Here is a 19,363-nt window from a genome sequence, read left to right on the forward strand (position 1 = left end):
AGTCACATGGAGAGAGAGGCTGACGAATGAGGATATAAAGGAGCGTTGTGGTGTGGATGTGGATGTGATAGGAAGCGTTATGAGGAACACACTGAGGTGGTTTGGCCATGTGGAGAGGATGGAGGGTCAAAGACTGACGAAGAGAGTGTATGTGAGTGAGGTGGAGGGGGAAAGAGGGAGGGGAAGGCCGAGGATGAGATGGAGAGATGGGGTGGAGAGGTATATGAGAGAGGGGTGTGTGAGTTGGGAGCAGGGGAGTGAAATGGCGGGGGACAGGGCGACTTGGAGGCGATTTGTTTGTGGCCACCCCAAACGGGATTGAGGCGTCTGGCAATAGATAGATAGATAGATTATTATTATTATTATTATTATTATTATTGTCATTATCATTATTTTTTCCATTATTTATTTTTTTGCTTGCCAACTCTAATCGCTGGGGACTCTTCATACAGGAGTTAGTTAAAGCCTTCAATGACCCCTTCAGCACGAGTAGCCTTCCTAAAATTAACTATAATTGTCTATCAGCACCGGAAATTAACTGACAATAAGTCACCGGTCTGAAAGGGTCAAGGATGAATGATAATGATACAGGGACGCTATATTATGGACAATGCCAGGCGGAAGAAGTACCCCTCGAGTGACACAGAGCCTTATTTAGTGTTTTAGCTGGATACCGTAGCTGTGTGGAGTTAAAGCTGCTGTGTCTTACCTCAGATAGCTGTGTAGACTGTGAGGAAAGCTAGATGGGTGTTAAACAGGTGTATATACTATTGCTGAGGCTTTCTTTTATGCAAAAAAAAGGAACCAAAGGCCAGGAGCCAGCGAGATTGTTCCCTCCAAGAAAATACAAAAACAAAATAACAGAGAGCCAGATTCAGGATCCGCTCATTTCGAGATACCTGGACACACTAAGTTTAGAAGAATGGAGATCGTGGGCAGTAGGAAATAAAGACAGGGGGAGGCAGTTCCAGAGTTGATCTGTTGCATACATGAAGGACTGGGAGTAACGGTTAACTCTTGCATTAGAGAGTTGAACAGAGAAGAGATAAGAGTTTGTTGCTAGACGGATGCTACGCACCTTTCACAGAGGTGAAGGAATTCAAACAGACAGTTCAGAGGAACAGTGATCATGATGTAGCAATAGAAAAGAGATATGGATGCAACAGTGCGGCGAAGAGGCAGAGGCTGAAGGGAGCCAGTAAGAGGGGGAGAGTTAATGAGACGAAAAGCCTTTGACTCAGCCTTGTTGAGAAGAGCTGTATTGTACACAGGGTGGGGTGGGGGGAATAAAACCCCTATATCAAGTCAACAGTTGTGCAGGGATAAAGAAGGCACGGAGTCGGCTTAGCACACCTAATCTCTTGGAAGCAGATTTTACATGAGAGGTAATATCTTTCTAAGGCAGTGGTTCTTAACCTCTTTTGAGTCACGGACCCCTTCGAGAATCTGGTGAACGCTATGAACCCCTTCCCTACAAAAATGCACAAAAGCACAAACGCAGCATTCTGCATGCAATGAATATACATTATTTTATTGAAAACTACCTCACGCAGTGTATCACAAAGTATAAAACAGTCTTTACAAAGAATTATGTTTCTCACTCTTTTTCATGCAAAAACTAATGGCCACTCGAAAAAATGAAATACATCAAACTTGAGCAAATTAAACAAAACAAAACTTTAAGTCTGCTCAAAAGTTCATTTCAGTGAGAGAGTTGTTGTTGCTGTTTGGCTTGAATAAGATGAAATTGTGGAGTGGTCTTTGACAAGGCAACACGCATGTCATCGTTGACATCCAGTTGATTTCGACTTTTCATTTTGATAGAAACAAGCACTGAAACTCCTGACTCACAAAGGTATGTAGTTGCAAACGGAATCACAGCACCCATAGCTCGCTTTACCAGACGAGGGTTGTCTTGTGTCAACGAACACCAGAATTCTTCAAGACTTCGAGTTTGTTTGTTTGTTCGTTTTTTTTTTTTAAGTTAATGATGCCTAACGGCATCACTCAATCTCGCTAAATTGTTCTCAATTATTCTGACCTTCACGGATCCCCCAAAGGGTCCATGGACCCCAGGTTAAGAACCCCTGTTCTAAGGTAAGTCCCGAGATAATGAAACCCCAAGTATGTTAAGGCAGAATGTCTTAACTGAACGGCTTTATATACAGTGGTGAGTGCTGAAGATATTCGTAATCACCTCCCTTCCATTAAGTCTAGATTCAAGTTTATAATAAGGAAAGTCTTGTAAGTTTCCATCTAACAATTTACCATTACTAAAGAGAGGTGCTGAGGGTGAAAGACATATACTACAGGGCAAAAGGTGTTTCTTTGTTACTGTTTGGATTTCACTGGGTTCAGAAATGATAAAAACCTAATAATATCATTGTAGAAATATAGACATCTTGTAAAGCTAATAAATAAACCAGCTTGGGGAGGATGGCCACTTTGCTAATATCATCATCATAATTTGCATCACTGTAACTCATAAAAAGGCCACACTGACAGCGAGTGGGTGTGGACGGTAACACAAGCCCACCTGAGGGCAAACTATAAAAGTTGACAGGTAATTTTTCTCACTTTGGGCGGTGTGGGCAGTGGCATTTCGACCATACCCTCTGTGTGGGATGCATCAAATACCGAGCATAATGACGAATATTTATTACAATGCAACGGAAGACGAATGGATCAAAAAAAATTATTAGCGCCAGCCTTGTCTGGTCTCTGCTCATTCACACCCTCTCGCTTCTCGTGTGGACTCGACCTAAAGGCGGAAAAAAAGGATAAGTAGAGAAGGAAAGGCAACTGGAGTGAGGCTGAGGGAGTGGATGAGTGCGTGGCAAGGGGAGGGGATTAATAGGAAGGTGTGTATGGTGGGAAGTGGTGGGCTGCGGCAGCCAGGCTCCACCTACATAGCACAGCCTCCACTACCTGAGACTACCTGGCATGGCGGACAACCGGCAGCGGGTGAGGTGCCACACGCCCTCCTGCTGCTGCTGCTGCTGCTGCTACCGCTGCTGCTTGCTGCTGATGGCAGTGGCGGGGCTGCTGCACGGGGGAGCTGGCGTCGTTGCTCTCTGTGCTGGAGTCTTGCCCACCTCCGGGAGTGTCCACTGCAACAAAGAAAACTTGGATCCAGAATCACGAACAAAGTTATGGCCAGTCCCCTGCCATGACCGGGATTTCCTTTCGTATGAAGGAGAAGGAGCACAGAATCTCCCTATGTCTCTTGTTTTTCCTCCAGAAACAAGTGTTACAAACATCAGGAAAATTAACATAGATTACAGTACAACTATTTTAGCGGAAGGAACATGGAAAGAAAAGTATAAAATCCTCCCATTGCTCTTGTTCATCCTACAGATGCAAATCATAAGTACGACAGGGGTTTGACTGTATTTTATATATATATATATATATATATATATATATATATATATATATATATATATATATATATATATATATATATATATATATATATATATATATATATATATCCATCATCCAATCCTACATTGCCCCATGAGGAGCGTAGGAGCCCGGGGCTAGGCAGTTGGTCCCGACATTTAAGATGAGAGTGACCAGCCTCACTCATCCCTGAGTGGCATTACATGAGCAATCAACCCCAACCACCCCTTGGATATACTGTAAACCTTCACTGGCTCAATCCGATTGGAGTGCAATAATTACCCACAAAACCACCAGGCGTCAAAATTTGGATATATGGTTACCACCCAGCGTAGTAAATGGTTTTGCTGGTGTTCAGGAAACCATTTGGCTTGTCACTCAGTGTAGATTCACCCACAGGCAGAAGGAAGAGGAAAGAATGAAGCAAAGAAAGACAGAAGAGGGAGTGTAAAGTCACCCGTAGGCAGAAGGACAAGGAAAGAATGAAGGAAAGAAAGACAGAAGAGTATGGAAAGAAAGAAGGATGGAGGAGAGGAAACGGCAGACACCCAACAGCAGCACTGCATCGAGTGAGTGGATGGTGAGCGCCCCCACCCACCACTTTATATATATATATATGTATATATATATATATATATATATATATATATATATATATATATATATATATATATATATATATATATATATATGTATAAATTACAGATACAGTAGATTGACTGTGGAAACTGAATCTATCCCTTTGTTTGTTCTATAGGGATGTCACAGTGTCCCTTTCCTCTTAAAAAAATTATTCATATAACGAAACACATTGCAATATGATGTTGTTGTTGCTGTTGCTTAATCTCGGTCTACCTGGCCGAGCTGACTGCAGGTAAGCTGCTGCCCCTGTGGGATGGTGCCACTGTTGATGCTGTGTCTGCGTCGTGGTGGTGTGTTGTGCAGTACTTCATAATGTGTGTTATGTTGTGTGGGCATATTTACAAGCAGGGCATGTGTTACCTGTGATTGCACCCAGCCTAAATTTATGCTGGTAATTGTGAAGGGCCGGGTGATGTCCTGATCTAAGCCTACCCAGTTCGATCAGCTCTATTTAGGATGCCTCTGATGGGTGGATGTTGGGATGGGGGCGTGAAGTATAGTCATCTGATCAAGGTGCTGCACTGCCATGTGTGTGAGCTGTATAATTATGTAGTTGTTTCTTCATTGTTGGGCCCTGCTGCGGATGTCACTGATTGCATTGCACAGTTGACCCTTGTGCGGTGTGGTGCGGTGAGGATCTGTCCGTTCTCCCCTTTGGGGCTAAGATGCGAATGAATGTGTTTGAATGGATGAGTAAACGGGGAGTGTGTCGTCCTGTCTCGGCTACCTCCCTTTCCATGGGGGAAGCAGCCTAGGTATATAGAATAGATAGATAGTATGCGCCAACGCAAGATCGTGGTAGCAGAGAGAGAGAGAAGAGTTCTGGACAAATGTGGAAGTGTGCATGGAACAGTTTGGAAGGAATGAGAGAGTGTTTTTGATCGGTGATATGAATGGTAAAGTAGGGAATCTGAAGGTGGATGGAATAGTTGGTGACTGGGGTGTGCCTGCTGAGATAGATGAGAATGGCAGTGCTTTAGTGGACATCTGTGCTGGGAGGGGGTTGGTGATAGCCAATACCCTCTTCAGGCATAAAATGATCCACAGGTATACATGGCGAGTGGTGAGAAGGGTGGGTGGTGAACTGAATGAAAGGAAGGCAATGATTGATTATGTGTGTGTGGATGAAAGGATGCTAAGATGTGTAATGGATGCTAGAGCTTAGAGAGGCTGGGGGAGTGGACTTTCTGACCACTACTTGCTGGTGGCCAGAATTAGGATCCAAGTAAGATGGAGAAATAGAAGGGAAAGAAGAGAGGAAGGAGTAGTTGCAAGGAGAGTGGAAAGGTTACAAGAGGATGAGAAAAAGGCAGAGTATAAGAGAGAAGTGGAGGAACGATTGGGCAAATATGAATTGGAGCAGATGGGGAACGTGGAAGGTGTGTGTAGGATATTTAAAGAAGAAATATGTGCAGCATGTGATGTGGTGTGTGGGAGGAAGAGAAGACGGAGGGGGGTGCAAGCAACAGCGTGGTGGACTGAAGAGGTGAGACAGGCTGTGGCACAAAAGAAGAAAGCATACAATGAATGGATGAGAAATAGGGGCGTGGAAGAAGTTGAGAGGTGGAAGAGAGAGTTATATGTAGAAAGAAAGAGAGAGGTGAAAAGATTAGTAAGAGAGAGTAAGAAGAGAGTGGATGAGGAATTTGGAAGGAATTTGAGTGTAAAGTGGAGGGACTGTAAGAAAATGTCCTGGAAAGAGGTGAAGAGAGTAAGACAGGGTGGAAGTGAGGTTAGCAGGGGAGTGAAAGATAAAAATGGTAGATTACTAGTGGAGCAGGGTGAAAAAGTGAGCAGATGGATAGAACACTTTAGGGAATTGTTGAACATACAGGATGGAAGTAATGCGAGTATATGTGGCTGGGGAATGGCTGGGAGAAGGAGGGAGGTGAGAAGACAGGAAGAAATCAGTAGGATAGAAGTTGTGGAAGCAATGAAGAATGTGAAATTGGGGAAAGCCCCTGGAATTGATGGAGAGTGTGGTGAAATGCTGAAGCATGGGGGAGAGATAGTAGTAGAATGGATGTGGAAGATGTGCAGATTGGCCTGGGAGGAAGGTAGAGTCCCTGAGGATTGGAAGTCAGGTATAATTATTCCCTTGTACAGAGGAAAAGGGGAAAAAGAAGTGTGTTGTAATCATAAGGGCATTTGCCTTCTTAGTATAATAGGAAAAGTGTATGGTAGGATACTTATTGACAGAGTTAGAGAAAGAACAGAGAAATTAGTTGGAGAAGAACAGGGAGGCTTTAGGAAGGGAAGAGGTTGTGTAGATCAGATATTCATTGTTAGATCTTTAGTGGAAAAGTTTCTAGAGAAGGGAAAGAAGTTGTATGTGGCTTTCATGGATTTGGAGAAACCATATGACAGGGTGGATAGACAAGGATTGTGGAAAGTATTAAGAATATATGGAGTAGATGGGAAGTTGTTGAATGCTGTGAAGAGTATGTATGAAGGTGCTAAGGCTGCAGAGCGTGTGGATGGTGAACTAAGTGAATTTTTCTTTTTGAAGGTTGGGTTGAAACAGGAATGTGTCAAGTCTCCGTGGTTGTTCAATCTGTACATGGATGGGGTACTAAAAGAGGTACAAGGTAGGGTAGTGGATGTTGGAGTGGCCCTGGTGAGAGAGGGTAGTGTTTGGAAACTCCCTGTACTGTTGTTTGCAGATGATACTGTGTTGTTGAGTGAAGACGAAGGAGAGCTGCAAGGCTTGATGGATGAGTTTGGGAGAGTGTGTAGGAAACGGAATCTATAGGTGAATGTAGGGAAGAGTAAAGTGATGGTCTTTGAGAGAGATGAAGTCAGTGAATGTACAGCGAGGTTGAATGGTGAGGAATTGGAAAATGTGAGTACGTTTAAGTACTTGTGTAGTGTGATGAGTAAGGATGGAGGTTTGGAGGGTGAAGTGCTTGAAAGAGTACAGCAGGGAAGAAAGGTTGCTGGTTCCTTGAAAGCAGTGATAAGAAACAGGGAAGTGAGCATGGAAGTGAAAAAGTTACTACATGACAGTATTGTGATACCAACTCTAACTTATGGAAGTGAAGCTTGGACGTTGTTGGAAGGACACAAGTCAAGAGTGATAGCAGTGGAAATGAGTTATTTAAGAGGAGCCTGTGGAGTCACATGGAGAGACAGGCTGAAGAATGAGAATATAAAGGAGCGTTGTGGTGTGGATGTGGATGTGATAAGAAGCGTTATGAGGAACACACTGAGGTGGTTTGGCCATGTGGAGAGGATGGATGGTGAAAGACTGACGATGAGAGTGTATGTGAGTGAGGTGGAGGGGGGAAGAGGGAGGGGGAGGCCGAGGATGAGATGGAGGGAAGGGGTGGAGAGGTATATGAGAGAGGGGAGTGTGAGTTGGGAGCAGGGCAGTGAAATGGCAGGGGACAGGGCGACATGGAGGCGATTTGTTTGTGGCCACCCCAAACGGGATTGAGGCGTCTGGCAATAGGTAGATAGATAGTTTCTTCATTGCCAGTGTAGGAATTAGAAAGGTCTGGAGATATAATGTTTTCCAAGAGGGTCTGCAATTGTTTGTGTGGTGACTGTTTTGTGTGTCATGTTGTGTTGTGTGGCTGTCATGTAATAACAGGTGTGTTGTGGACTGGGACAGACTGCTGCATAGAATCGTGTGCCCCTTATATCAAGGAGTCTCTAACAGGGAGTTTTGTCTCAAATTATATGAGTCGCGGGAGTGTCACTGGTGCACTCAGTGGTGATGAGAGCGATGTTACGTATCGTGTGTAAGATGGGGTAGTGGGTGTTAGATAGAAAGGCAGCCAAAAGGAAGAGGGCAGGGGGACATGGAGGAGATTTGTTTATGGCTACCCCCTATGGGATTGAGGCGTCTGGCTATAGATAGATGGAAGTTATAGATCTGGACTGGTGACAATTTTCAGTGACCAAATTGCGTCATCATACTGGCTTCTACGGACTCATGAGGCTGATTGTCTCGTCCACCGGGAGAGTTGCAGAAGCAGCTTCAGGAGTTCTGCAGGCGATTGTACCTCTGGATCGGCTCTTCGGGCGGTGGTGGCGGCCCCTGGTGTCCTTCCTGGCATCCTTCGGCCACGCCCTCTGCTGGTCCTTGGCGGCGGTGGGGGCATTCTGGGTACCACTGGTCATCGATTTGGGTCGACTCCCGTACTCGCCACCATGACTGCCTCGGCTGATGTAAGCGATCTCTGTTACAGCAAGACACGGAAGATTTAGTGCGTTTACTTCAACCTGGCAAAGTTATACACAATTTCTGGCATAGCAAGATACAGACTATAGTGTGTTTGTTTTAACCTGATAAAGATAACTGCAATCTCTGGCATAGCAAGACAGAGCCTATAGTGTGTCTTGGTTATGACGTACAAATTAGTCTCTTCACTTTAACTTGGCCCAGATTTTCGTTCCCTTGTAGCATCTTTCACGTATCTCAGAGGCAGGGTAAGACAGCAGTAAGGCTCTGTAAGGCTCTGCATATTTTTCTTGGCACTTCTTCGTGACTAAAGCCAAATCCTAGGGTAAATCTATTGTTACAGCTCAGTGGCAGAATGTTAATCTCTTGCATCAGCTCAGCATTCAAGGCAGAGAGATGGTAATTTTAGGCCAGGTTAAAGTGAAGGGAGTATTGACTAAGTGTTTATGCATCACCAGCTGACTGTTGGGTATCTGCCTTAACCCAGCCTCACTCCTGCCTCACCCCTGCCTCATCCTGGCCTCATCTCTGTCTCCCCCTCGCCTGTCTCCTAATGTGACTCCTGCCTGTATCTGCCTCACTCATGACTCTTCTAGTATGCCTTTTACCTATATCTGCCTCACCCCTGTCTTACCCCTGCCTCATCTCGGCCTCATCCTAGCCTGTCTCCTTCTAGTGTGACTCCTGCCTACATCTGCCTTACCGCTGCCTCCCCTCCTGCCTTACCTGTCTGCTTGTAGTGTGACTCCTGCCTACCCCAGCCTCATCCCTGCCTCACCCCTGCCCCACCCCTGCCTCACCCCTGCTCCACCCCTGCCTCAACCCTGCCTCACCTGCCTCCTTGTAGTGGGACTGGGACCACTGCCTCACCCCTGCCTCACCTGCCTCCTTGTAGTGGGACTGGGACCGCTGCCTGGGGACCTGACCGTAGGCTGGGGACTGCTGGAGCTGGTGACAGTCACTGGGAGGGGGGGTGAAGGGAAGCAGCAATGCAGTCACGAGAAGTCATTGTGTGTTAGGACAATTTGTACTCTAAGGTGTCTTCCGAACTACCTACGCTAAAAGATGCCAATACGTAGAGTTTGAGAGTTTGAGAGAGAGAGAGAGAGAGAGAGAGAGAGAGAGAGAGAGAGAGAGAGACAGAGAGAGAGACAGAGAGAGAGAGAGAGAGAGAGAGAGAGAGAGAGAGAGACAGACAGACAGAGAGAGAGAGAGAGAGAGAGAGAGAGAGAGAGAGAGAGAGAGAGGAACGAAGATGACAGAGAGGTGAAGGTGAAGGCCTGAATGAAAGGACCCACTTATCTTGCCAAGGTTACTTCAAATTTAGGACAGACTATGATTAAGTGCGTGTCAAACACCATCATAAAAAGCCTTTGTTCTTAGTTACATTTACAGTGTTTTTAATTAGATATAATTACAGTATTAATAATTATATATATTTGTGTACAATCACCAGAGGCTTAAAGTTTCAGGTCGCATTTCTTAATTCAGAAACTTTGCTTATTAATTTCTCAATCAACTAAATATATAATATGTCTCTTGCCCTGTTTGCTGTAAAGAGATCCATCCAATCAAATACAAACGCAGTGCTCTGAGCTTGAAGTCTGTTTGTAAACGCATTAATAGAGGGAGGAAGCGCGCATTTGCGTCATTAACAATATTGCTGGCTATTTACTGCTTTTATAAGGAGGGTCGTATACTGCACCCATGTATCTTGTCTTTGAGGGGACGGCTCAGTCTGCTAGTTCGGAAAGGACTGGTGTTTTGTCTAGTGAAATTGCTAATCAACCATGCAGAGAGTTTAGGTGAAGAGCAGACAGTATAAAGTATAAAACTGGTGGAAAGCAGACAAATAATGCCTGGTAGACGCTGGTAACGCTGATTAAGCCGTACCCGCAACACACGAAAATAGGGACGTGTAAAATATGGACCAGCCTACTCTGTACAAGTATCTGTGTAAAATAACTATGGGATAAAGTCAACTGATTGGTATTTAAGGGAATATCTGTGGATGTGATAGGAAGCGTTAGGGGGAACACACTGAGGTGGTTTGGCCATGTGGAGAGGATGGAGAGTGAGAGACTGACGAGAAGAGTGTATGTGAGTGAGGTGGAGGGAGAGAGAGGGAGGAGGAGGCCAAGGATGAGATGGAGGGACGAAGTGGAGAGGTATATGAGAGAGGGAAGTGTGGGCTGGGAGTAGGGCAATGAAATGGCGGGGGACAAGGCAACATGGAGGCTATTTATTTGTGGTCACCCCTTGCGGGATTAAGGCATCTGGCAATAGATAGACAGATAGGTAGATCTTAAGGCTCTGAAGTATTATCCTGTCTTTCACTTATATTTACTCCAGTCTATCGTCCTCTATATTGTGTACATAATACGTAAATCAGTATGTAATACAGTCATGGCTTAAAGTCCATTGGTTGATTGCTGTTATACTCTTCTCGCTCCAACATGGCCCAGATTTTCGTTCTTTTGTAGCTTACTCCATACAACTCAAAGCACAATAAGACAATACTGCAACTCTACCTCCTTTCCACGGCACTTTTTTGTGACTAGCATCATATTTTATTGTTATTCTAGTTTTACACCACAACATTCAAGATGGATAGGTGGAAATTTTAGGCCAAGTTAGAGTAAAAGGAGTATAGTAGGAGGCATAGGGACATACAGGGATCTGAGGCCTCATTCTGTGCTACATTTACTTCAAGGAAACTGTTTCGTGTAATACTTTTAGTCTCCATGTCATGTATATTTTTTTATGCAAGGAAGGAGGAACCAAAGGGAAGGAGCCAGCAAATTATTCTCTCCAAGAAAACCAAAACAAGATAACAGGGAGGCAAATTCCAGTTCCGTTCATTAATGTGTAATTGCTTGAGTGCTCTAATGGTGGGCTAAAGTCGACTGCTTAACTGTTACCTGAAGGTGGCATAGGGGCATATCTCATAAGGATCCGACGCCTCATCCTGCATCTTGAGAGAGGCGAGAGACCCCCTTGGCTTCTTGGTCGGGGCTGGGGAAAACACGTGACCTCCTCGCGTGAGTTGGCAGTTCTTGGCGTTGTCCTCCTCGCCGCTGCCGCCCTTCTGGTCCACACTCTCGCCCTGTCTGCTGGTCAGGGATACGGTTAGTTATGCTGTTTTATCATCATCATCATCATCTATATCTTCCTCTTCCTCCTCCTACTCCTCCTCCTCATCATCATCATACTCGCTATCATTTTTATCATCATCAGCATCATCATCAGCAGCAGCATCGTCATCATCATAATCTTCATCATCATCATCATCATCATCATCACTGGGTGAAGCAAGGTTCAGAAAGCAAGAAGAAAATACAATAGAGTGAGAATTAAGACAACAGCAGGAACAGTAAAATGGGCCACACACTAACTCACTCTTCGTTCAAGCTCCGACTCCGTTTCACTTTTTTCCTGTATTTTTTCCCACATTTTTCTTGGTTTAACTTGATCTAAATTTGCTAACTCTTCATCTTGAATGTTGAGTTGTAACTAGAGACTGACACAAGATACAGCGCTAGTCACGAAGAAGTGTTATGGAAAGGATACACAGCAAAAGGTCTCAACTCTGCCATTGAGCTACAGGAAGTTAGCTGCAAAAGAACGAAAATGTATGCGAAGTTAAGGTGAAAAATCTTTACTTAATTTCTGTCTATAATTAATTTATATATAAAATAATGTCAAAGCGTTTATATTTTGATTTTGACAGCCATAACACCGTGACTTATATGGCAAACAAGGAAAACATAGACTGCTAGAAAAGGGAAGGAATTACGCAGCGATGATACACAGGAGAAAAGGATTAATGTAGCAGTGAAAACAGAAGAAATCTACAGTAGCAGTGAGGCAAGAAAAGAAAGTTGCTACAAAATAATCAGCTATCACGTGAGGAAGATCGCCAGCACTTTCTTCCGGCAGTTGCGATGGGAAGTGCCACGTGAAATATTTGTTAGTGTTACCATTATGAAGAACACAATGCAAGACTCTGCACGTATTCTCGTCGGTTGAGGAAGCTCCCTAACACATATTCCTAAGCGATTTAGTTTCCTTATTACACCTTACTGTGCCCTTGTGTTACACAAACCCTTTCCATATCGCCATACTTTGCATAAACATCGTACCGAATGATATTAACCAGTCATATCCAAAAATAAATCGCTAAGGAAGAGGTGCTAGGGAGCTTCCTTGTCCGATGATAATATGAGCTTGTGTGGAGGAAGATACGCCCTGAAGAAGGCGGAAGAAAGTGTTAGAGAAGTTAGGACATAATACTGATATGGAATTGAAGGTGATTTGTGGCCCGTTGATTTCCCTCTATCTCTCTGTTCCTTTATTTACGGAGCCTTTCTATGAGACAGTATGTGCGTGTGTGTGTGTGTGTGTGTGTGTGTGTGTGTGTGTGTGTGTGTGTGTGTGTGTGTGTGTGTGTGTGTGTGTGTGTGTGTGTGTGTGTGTGTGTTCTTACCTAATTGTATCTTTACAGGAATGAGTGAAGCTCTTACTGTCCCGTGTCTTAAACCATATTTATCGTACATATCCTTAAATTTGTGAATTGTTTTGGCACACACTATTTCATTCGGTAGTGCATTCCATTGATCAATTGCTCTGTTTGGGAAACTGAATTTCCTCACGTCTTTATCACCTCTCTTCTTATGCAGTTTTTTCCAGCGGCCTCTTGCTGATGCTTCCCCATAGGTTAAATAATCATTTATGTCTATTTTCTCCTTCCCTGATATGCATTAATATAGCATTATCGTGTCACCTTTTTTCCTTCTCTCCTGTAGTGTTGGTAGATTCAATTTATTTAGTCTTTCTTCGTAGCTTAGATCCCTTAAGCTTGTTATCCATCTTGTAGCGGCCCTTTGAACTTTTTCAATCTTGTCTATGTGTTTTTTGAGATGAGGACTCCAGACTACTGATGCATACTTCAGGGTTGGTCTGATGAATGATGTTATTATCCTTCTTAGTATGTCTTCATTTGTGTATGTGAATATTATTCTCATATTTGCAAGCAGTGTATACATGTTCCGTACCTTCTCACTGATGTGGTCAGCCGAAGATAGTCTGTTACTGATAATCACACCTAGGTCCTTCTCTCTTTCTGATGTGTGTAGGGTTTTATTTCCTAATGTATAATCCCAATCAGGTCTTTTTCCACTTTTACCAAACTTGATTGCATGACATTGTCCACACTGAATTCCATTTGCCATGTATTACTCCATTCATGAAGTTTAATTCTTCTTGTAGCTCTTTACAAGAGTCTGTGTTAGTAATTCTCCTTTGTATTTTTGCATCATCTGCAAACATATTTAGATAGCTTTCATTTCCAGTGTTACTGTCTATATCATTTATATACACTAAAAACATGATTTGTGCCAGCACTGAGCCCTGTGATACTCAACAAGTCACTTTTTTCCATGATGAGTAGTTTCCCCTTAGTACTGTTCTCATTTCTCTTTTTATGAGAAAATCTTGCATCCAACAAAACAGTTTGCCTCGAATTCCTCCTTGATGGTACAGTTTCCATAAAAGTCTTTGGTGTGGTACTGTGTCAAATGCTTTCTTGAAATCTAAATAGATACTGTACACCCATCCTTCTCTTTCCTGTATTGTGTCTGTTATTCTGTCATAGTAGCTCAACAAATTAGTAACACATGATTTTCCTTTCTGAAACCAAACTGTCTTTCTGTTATCATATTGTGTTCTTCTAGATGTTTTACCCAAGCTTTTCTTATAAGCTTTTCTAATACCTTGCTTACAACACTGGTCAGTGATACTGGTCGGTAGTTGAGTGGATTTTGTCTATTCCCTTTCTTGAATAAGAGGACAATATTTTGCTTTCTTCCAAATATCAGGTAGTTTACCTTGACTCAAGGATTTCTTGAAAATTAAAAATAATGATTTACTTAATTCTTTTGCACATTCTCGTAGCACCCAAAATGAAATTTCATCAGGACCATTTGCTTTTCCTCTGTCTAATTTACTTAACTCCTCCTGTATTACTTTTTCTGATATTTGTGTACCTGGTCGTATGTGTGGGCATGCATGTTCCACATAGTCCCTCTCAAAATTTTTTTCTTCTGTAAAAACTGATTGGAAATTCTTATTTAGTGCTTCACAAATATCTTTCTCTAGTGTATTGGTGATTCCCTCGTCCGTAATGGATTGTATTATATCTTTTACTTTGGTTTTGCTTCTGATGTAGCTGTAAAATAGCTTCGGTTGATCACTACTTTTATTTGTGATATCCTCCTCAAACTGTTTTTGGGCTTCCCTCCTTATTCTCGTATAATCGTTTCTTGCCTGTTTGTAATTATTATATGCCCTTTCACTATTGTGTCTTCTGTATCTGTTCCACAACATATCTCTTCTTTCTTTTGATTTTTTACATTCTGTATTGAACCATCTCTGTATTTTCTTATCTGCTTCTTTGTGCTGTGGGATGTACTTCTGGACTCCTATTTCATAAAATTCACAGAATTTTTTATATACAGCATTTAAATCTTGCCCTCTAAGCTCATTTTCCCAATCAACTTCTAAGAAATACTTCTTTAGGTCATGATAATTTCCCTTTTTATAGTTTAGGCTCTTTTTTTAACTTTCATTGCTGTTAACTATGTCATATGCTATCCTGAAGTTGCAATTTAGTACTGCATGGTCACTTTTGCCGAGTGGAGGGTGATATATTAAACTGTCAATATCATTTTCTTGCCTAGTAAATATGAGATCTAGCACTGAATGTACATCGAGTCCTCTTTTTCTGGTGGTTTCCCTCACATGTTGCGTTAGGAAAAACTCTTGCACGAGATCCAGGAGCTTTTGGTCCCAACAGCTTTCTTGGCTTATTATATCTAGAGTATTCTAATTTATATTTGTATTAAAATCTCCAGTTAGTATAATTCCTTCCGATTTCTCTTCCATTTTATGTAGTAATGCTCTTAAACTCTGAATTGTACTCTCTGCCAGGTCCTCATATTCGTCTCTTTCCCATGTGTTTGATCTGGGTGGCATCTACAAATTGGCTACAATTACTTTCCCTTCAGATGTGTTGATCTCTACTGCAATCAGTTCTACTTGTGAGCGTATATCTAGTTTTATTTCATTGACTTTTAGATTTTTCTTAGTTAATATTATAATTCCTCCTCCTTTTTTTAAGTTTCTATCTCTTCTTCATATATTATATTCCTCTAAGTTTAGTATGTTTATTTGATATCCTTGGTGTTAATTTTGTTTCAGTTAGGTATATTATATGTGGTTCATTTTCTCTGACATAATCATTCATCTCTAATAATTTAGATACAATTCCATCCACATTTGAGTACATTAACTTTGTCATCTTGTTTATATACTTGTCATGACTTGGGTCTACTACCTTCCTCCTTTTTATTCCCTCCTGTTTATGTACCACTTTCGTACCTGCAATCCTATTACTTTGTTAAAAAAATGTGTTCTTCTCCTCTTCTGATCTTCCCTCATTTTTTGTTTTTGCTTCCTCCCTCTTCTCTTTCAGTAATTCCAGTTCCTCTTGTGTTAGGCATCTTTCTATCCATGCATTTTTGAACTCCTCTTTTTCCATAAGATTCTTTGCATTTTTTTTTATCTCCTCCACGATGTTTACACTCTGGAAAGTTACCTTTAGAGGTCTTGACTTGGTTTTCTCGTATTTCCCTAACCTTTTGTGTTCCTCTATGTCTTTACTACAGATTTCCTCTGATACTTCTTTGAATAAGCTCATTACATTTGCCATCTCCTTTTTGTCTCTTGAGATCTTGTTTTTTACTTCTTTCGCTTCTATACCAGTGATTACTATAGATTTGTTGATATCTATTGAATCTCTGACTAACTTTGGATTGTTTTGGATTATTCTTTTCACTTTCTGTTTAATGCGTTTTTCTTCCACCCTTGTTTCTAAGTCTTTCTTTACTTTCACCATTTCAGCATACGTGGTTTCCACATCATTTTTATAGCTTTGCACAGCTTCATTCACCTGTGTTATATTCTCCTCAATATCACTGCTCTGATCTATCAGACTGATACTTGCCTAATTGTCTCTGTATCATTTTTGAACTCTTCCGTAATACTCTCGTGGTTGACTACTGTGCTTGCCATTTCACTCATTTTCCTCCTAAGTGTACTCACTTCCACTGTTAGTTCACATATGGTTGTGTCTTTCTTGTTGACCTCCCTTCCTAGTTTTTCTATTTCTTCCTTTTGCAAGTGCATCTGCTTCTTAATTTCATCAATTTCATTCTGGAAAGTCATCTCCAGTCTGTGCACACGCTCTACCAGTTTATTGTGAGTCTCCATTTCAACCAGTTCTTGGTAGAAATCATCTTGATTTCTACCTTTATCCCTTTTCTTTTCCAAATTTGCTTTACTAAAGTATGTAGCCATTTTGCAATACTAAAAGCACAGAGTACTTACATTCCCTGGGGCAGTTGCAGTCTAAACAAACAATCAGCTGATTGAGCGCATTCTTTTGCTACTCGGTTCTCTTTTCTGTTTGAACAAGTCTTGTTTAAACTTCTTATTTTTTTTTTAATAATAAAAAACCATTTAGTCTAACCTGGTACAGAGCTTGACTCATATAAAGATACTAATTTAGGTAATACCACTGGCCGTGCTGGCTCGGTATGGAGCACTGTTGGCCCACGTCCGCCCTCCTTGGTGGCTCCTGTGTGTGTGTGTGTGTGTGTATGGGTGTGTGGGTGGGTGGGTGGGTGTTTTGATTTTTTACTATCTTTTCTTGACCATTTTTTAAGTCACTTTACAGCGATCGATGAGTAATGTGGGTTTGGAAAATATTTCATAACTGTTTCATTTCTTCTTCTTCTTCTTTTCCTTCCCCTTCTTCTCCATCTTCATTTTTCTCCTCCTCCTCCTTCTCCTCTTCTTCTTCCTCTTCCTCTTCTTCCTCTTATTATTATTATTATTGCTATTGTTTTTATTATTATTATTTTTATTATTATTATTATTATTATTATTATTATTATTATTATTAGTAGTAGTAGTAGTAGTAGTAGTATTGTTATTATTATTAGTATTAGTATTGTTGTTATTATTATTATTATTATTATTATCATTATTATTATTATTATTATTATTATTATTATTATTATTGTTATTACTATCATTATCATTATCATTATTATTATTATTATTATTATCATCATCATTATTATTATTATTATTATTATTATTATTATTATTTACGCATGCTCATTCTCGGCTGAAAAAGTTGTGCCCCTTCCCTGAGTGGTCATGGGGATGTCTTAACACCTCTGCCATTGCTACTTATTCTGCAAATCACGCCTCAATATCATATTTAATATTGATGGGCAAACAAGCTGGTACAGCAAGCTGGGAAAACAAATTGGAAAAACAAGCTGGGAAAACAAACTGATAAAACAAGCTGGAAAAACAAGCTGGGAAAACAAGCTGGAAAAACAAGCTGGGGAAACAAGCTGAAAAAACAAGCTGAAAAAACAAGCTGGAAAAACAAGCTGGGAAAACAAGCTAAGTCTACTTTATATTACACAATAAATATAACATAAAGGGAACATCACGGTGATATATGCATAATCAATGGAATAAATCGTCACGGCAGAGGCGATACGAAGCCTCGAAGGACACCTGAAATATCGTACTATGTCTTACAAAAATATCATATTTACAGTTCAACCCAAAAACCACAATACTGACTCATATCGACAGTATATATAAAAAAAAAATCAAGACGTATACTCATATCCACTGTATACATCAAAAAATGATAATAATAATAAAAAAAAAAAAAAGACCTCAACTCATATATACACAGAAAACTTTACTCATATCTACAGTATAACCCAAAACCAGGACTTCAACGTATGCTACAGTATACGCAAAAACCAAGATCTCGACTCATGTCTACAGTATAACCCCCCAAACAAGGCCCCGACGTACCTGTAGCCGCCGTATTTTCTCCTCCTGACGGCGACGCAGACACAGATGATGAATGCTGTAGCAAGGAGCAGGGCACTGACCACCCCCGCCACGATGTGTGCATCCAGCCAGGCGTCCACACTCCTGGTCACGCTGGGCGGCACCTCCTGCACCGACTCCGCCGCGATGAAGCCTGGGGAAGAGGCGCTTTTTAGACCAGGGGCAGATCCAGCTGTTGTCAGAAAGGGAGGAAGGGTATTTTCCATTCTTTCTTCATTGACGACAAGCATGCGTTTAAAACTGATAGCATTAGTTAATAATTACAGTATATATACATTATCAAAATTTATTTTAAATCCATAATGAACAAAGCTTCATTCACAAGGTCGGATTCATAAAATTGGAGCTTCGGAACATGTACTGCTGTTTTTCATTCAATAGTTCTTTATCCTTGTTACAAAGAGAGAGAGAGAGAGAGAGAGAGAGAGAGAGAGAGGTACAACACATCTTGACCTCCATCATTGTCCTTGTTGGCAACCAAATTCGGCTTTTTTCTTTCTCTTTCTTTTTGTTTTCTGATGGAACTCTGCCACTCACACAACATAAGCCTTATTTATAAAGCAGGGATGAGTCTCCTAGGTTACTATACTATTTTCATTTCAGTTTGGCCTAAAATTGCCATCTCACCATCTTGAAAGCTGAATTGTAACGATAAATTAAGCCCAGAATACTATGATGCTAGTCACAAAGAAATGTGAAAAGTATGTAAACCAGTAGCATAACTCTCTCTCTCTCTCTCTCTCTCTCTCTCTCTCTCTCTCTCTCTCATTGAGTGAAGATCAGCTACAATGAAAAAAAAAATATTCGTGCATCGAATGCTAAACGCCCGCCAGAATATGCTATTGGCCAAGTTACAAGCTACTTACTAACCAAATGTGAAAAAAAAAAATCAAAACTCTACGGCATTCAGTCACCACGTTTCAAAAAAAGTCAGTCCATATTAACTGAAAGAAAAGCACTGGGGGGTCGAATGCTAATCGGCCGCCAAAATATGCTGTTGGCCAAGTTACAAGCGCGGCCCCCCAGGAGGGGGACAGATGGTGGCGCCCCTCCCTGGGGGGCGGGGGGCTTCACACCCCTGGGGTGGTCGGGGGCGACACAACCCCCGGAGTGGTCGGGGGGCCC

At 41.7% G+C, this 19,363-nt stretch overlaps 1 pseudogene; it reads right to left on the bottom strand.

Moving 5' to 3' along the window:
- Window positions 1-19,363, bottom strand: part of LOC145407425 (cell adhesion molecule Dscam2-like) — a 174,185-nt pseudogene that overhangs the window by 3,468 nt on the left and 151,354 nt on the right.

The sequence above is a fragment of the Coenobita brevimanus genome, chromosome 73 (genome assembly GCF_032717465.1).
Source record: "Coenobita brevimanus isolate Jiangsu-jjx chromosome 73, ASM3271746v2, whole genome shotgun sequence".
In the NCBI taxonomy this organism is placed as follows: Eukaryota; Metazoa; Arthropoda; class Malacostraca; order Decapoda; family Coenobitidae; genus Coenobita; species Coenobita brevimanus.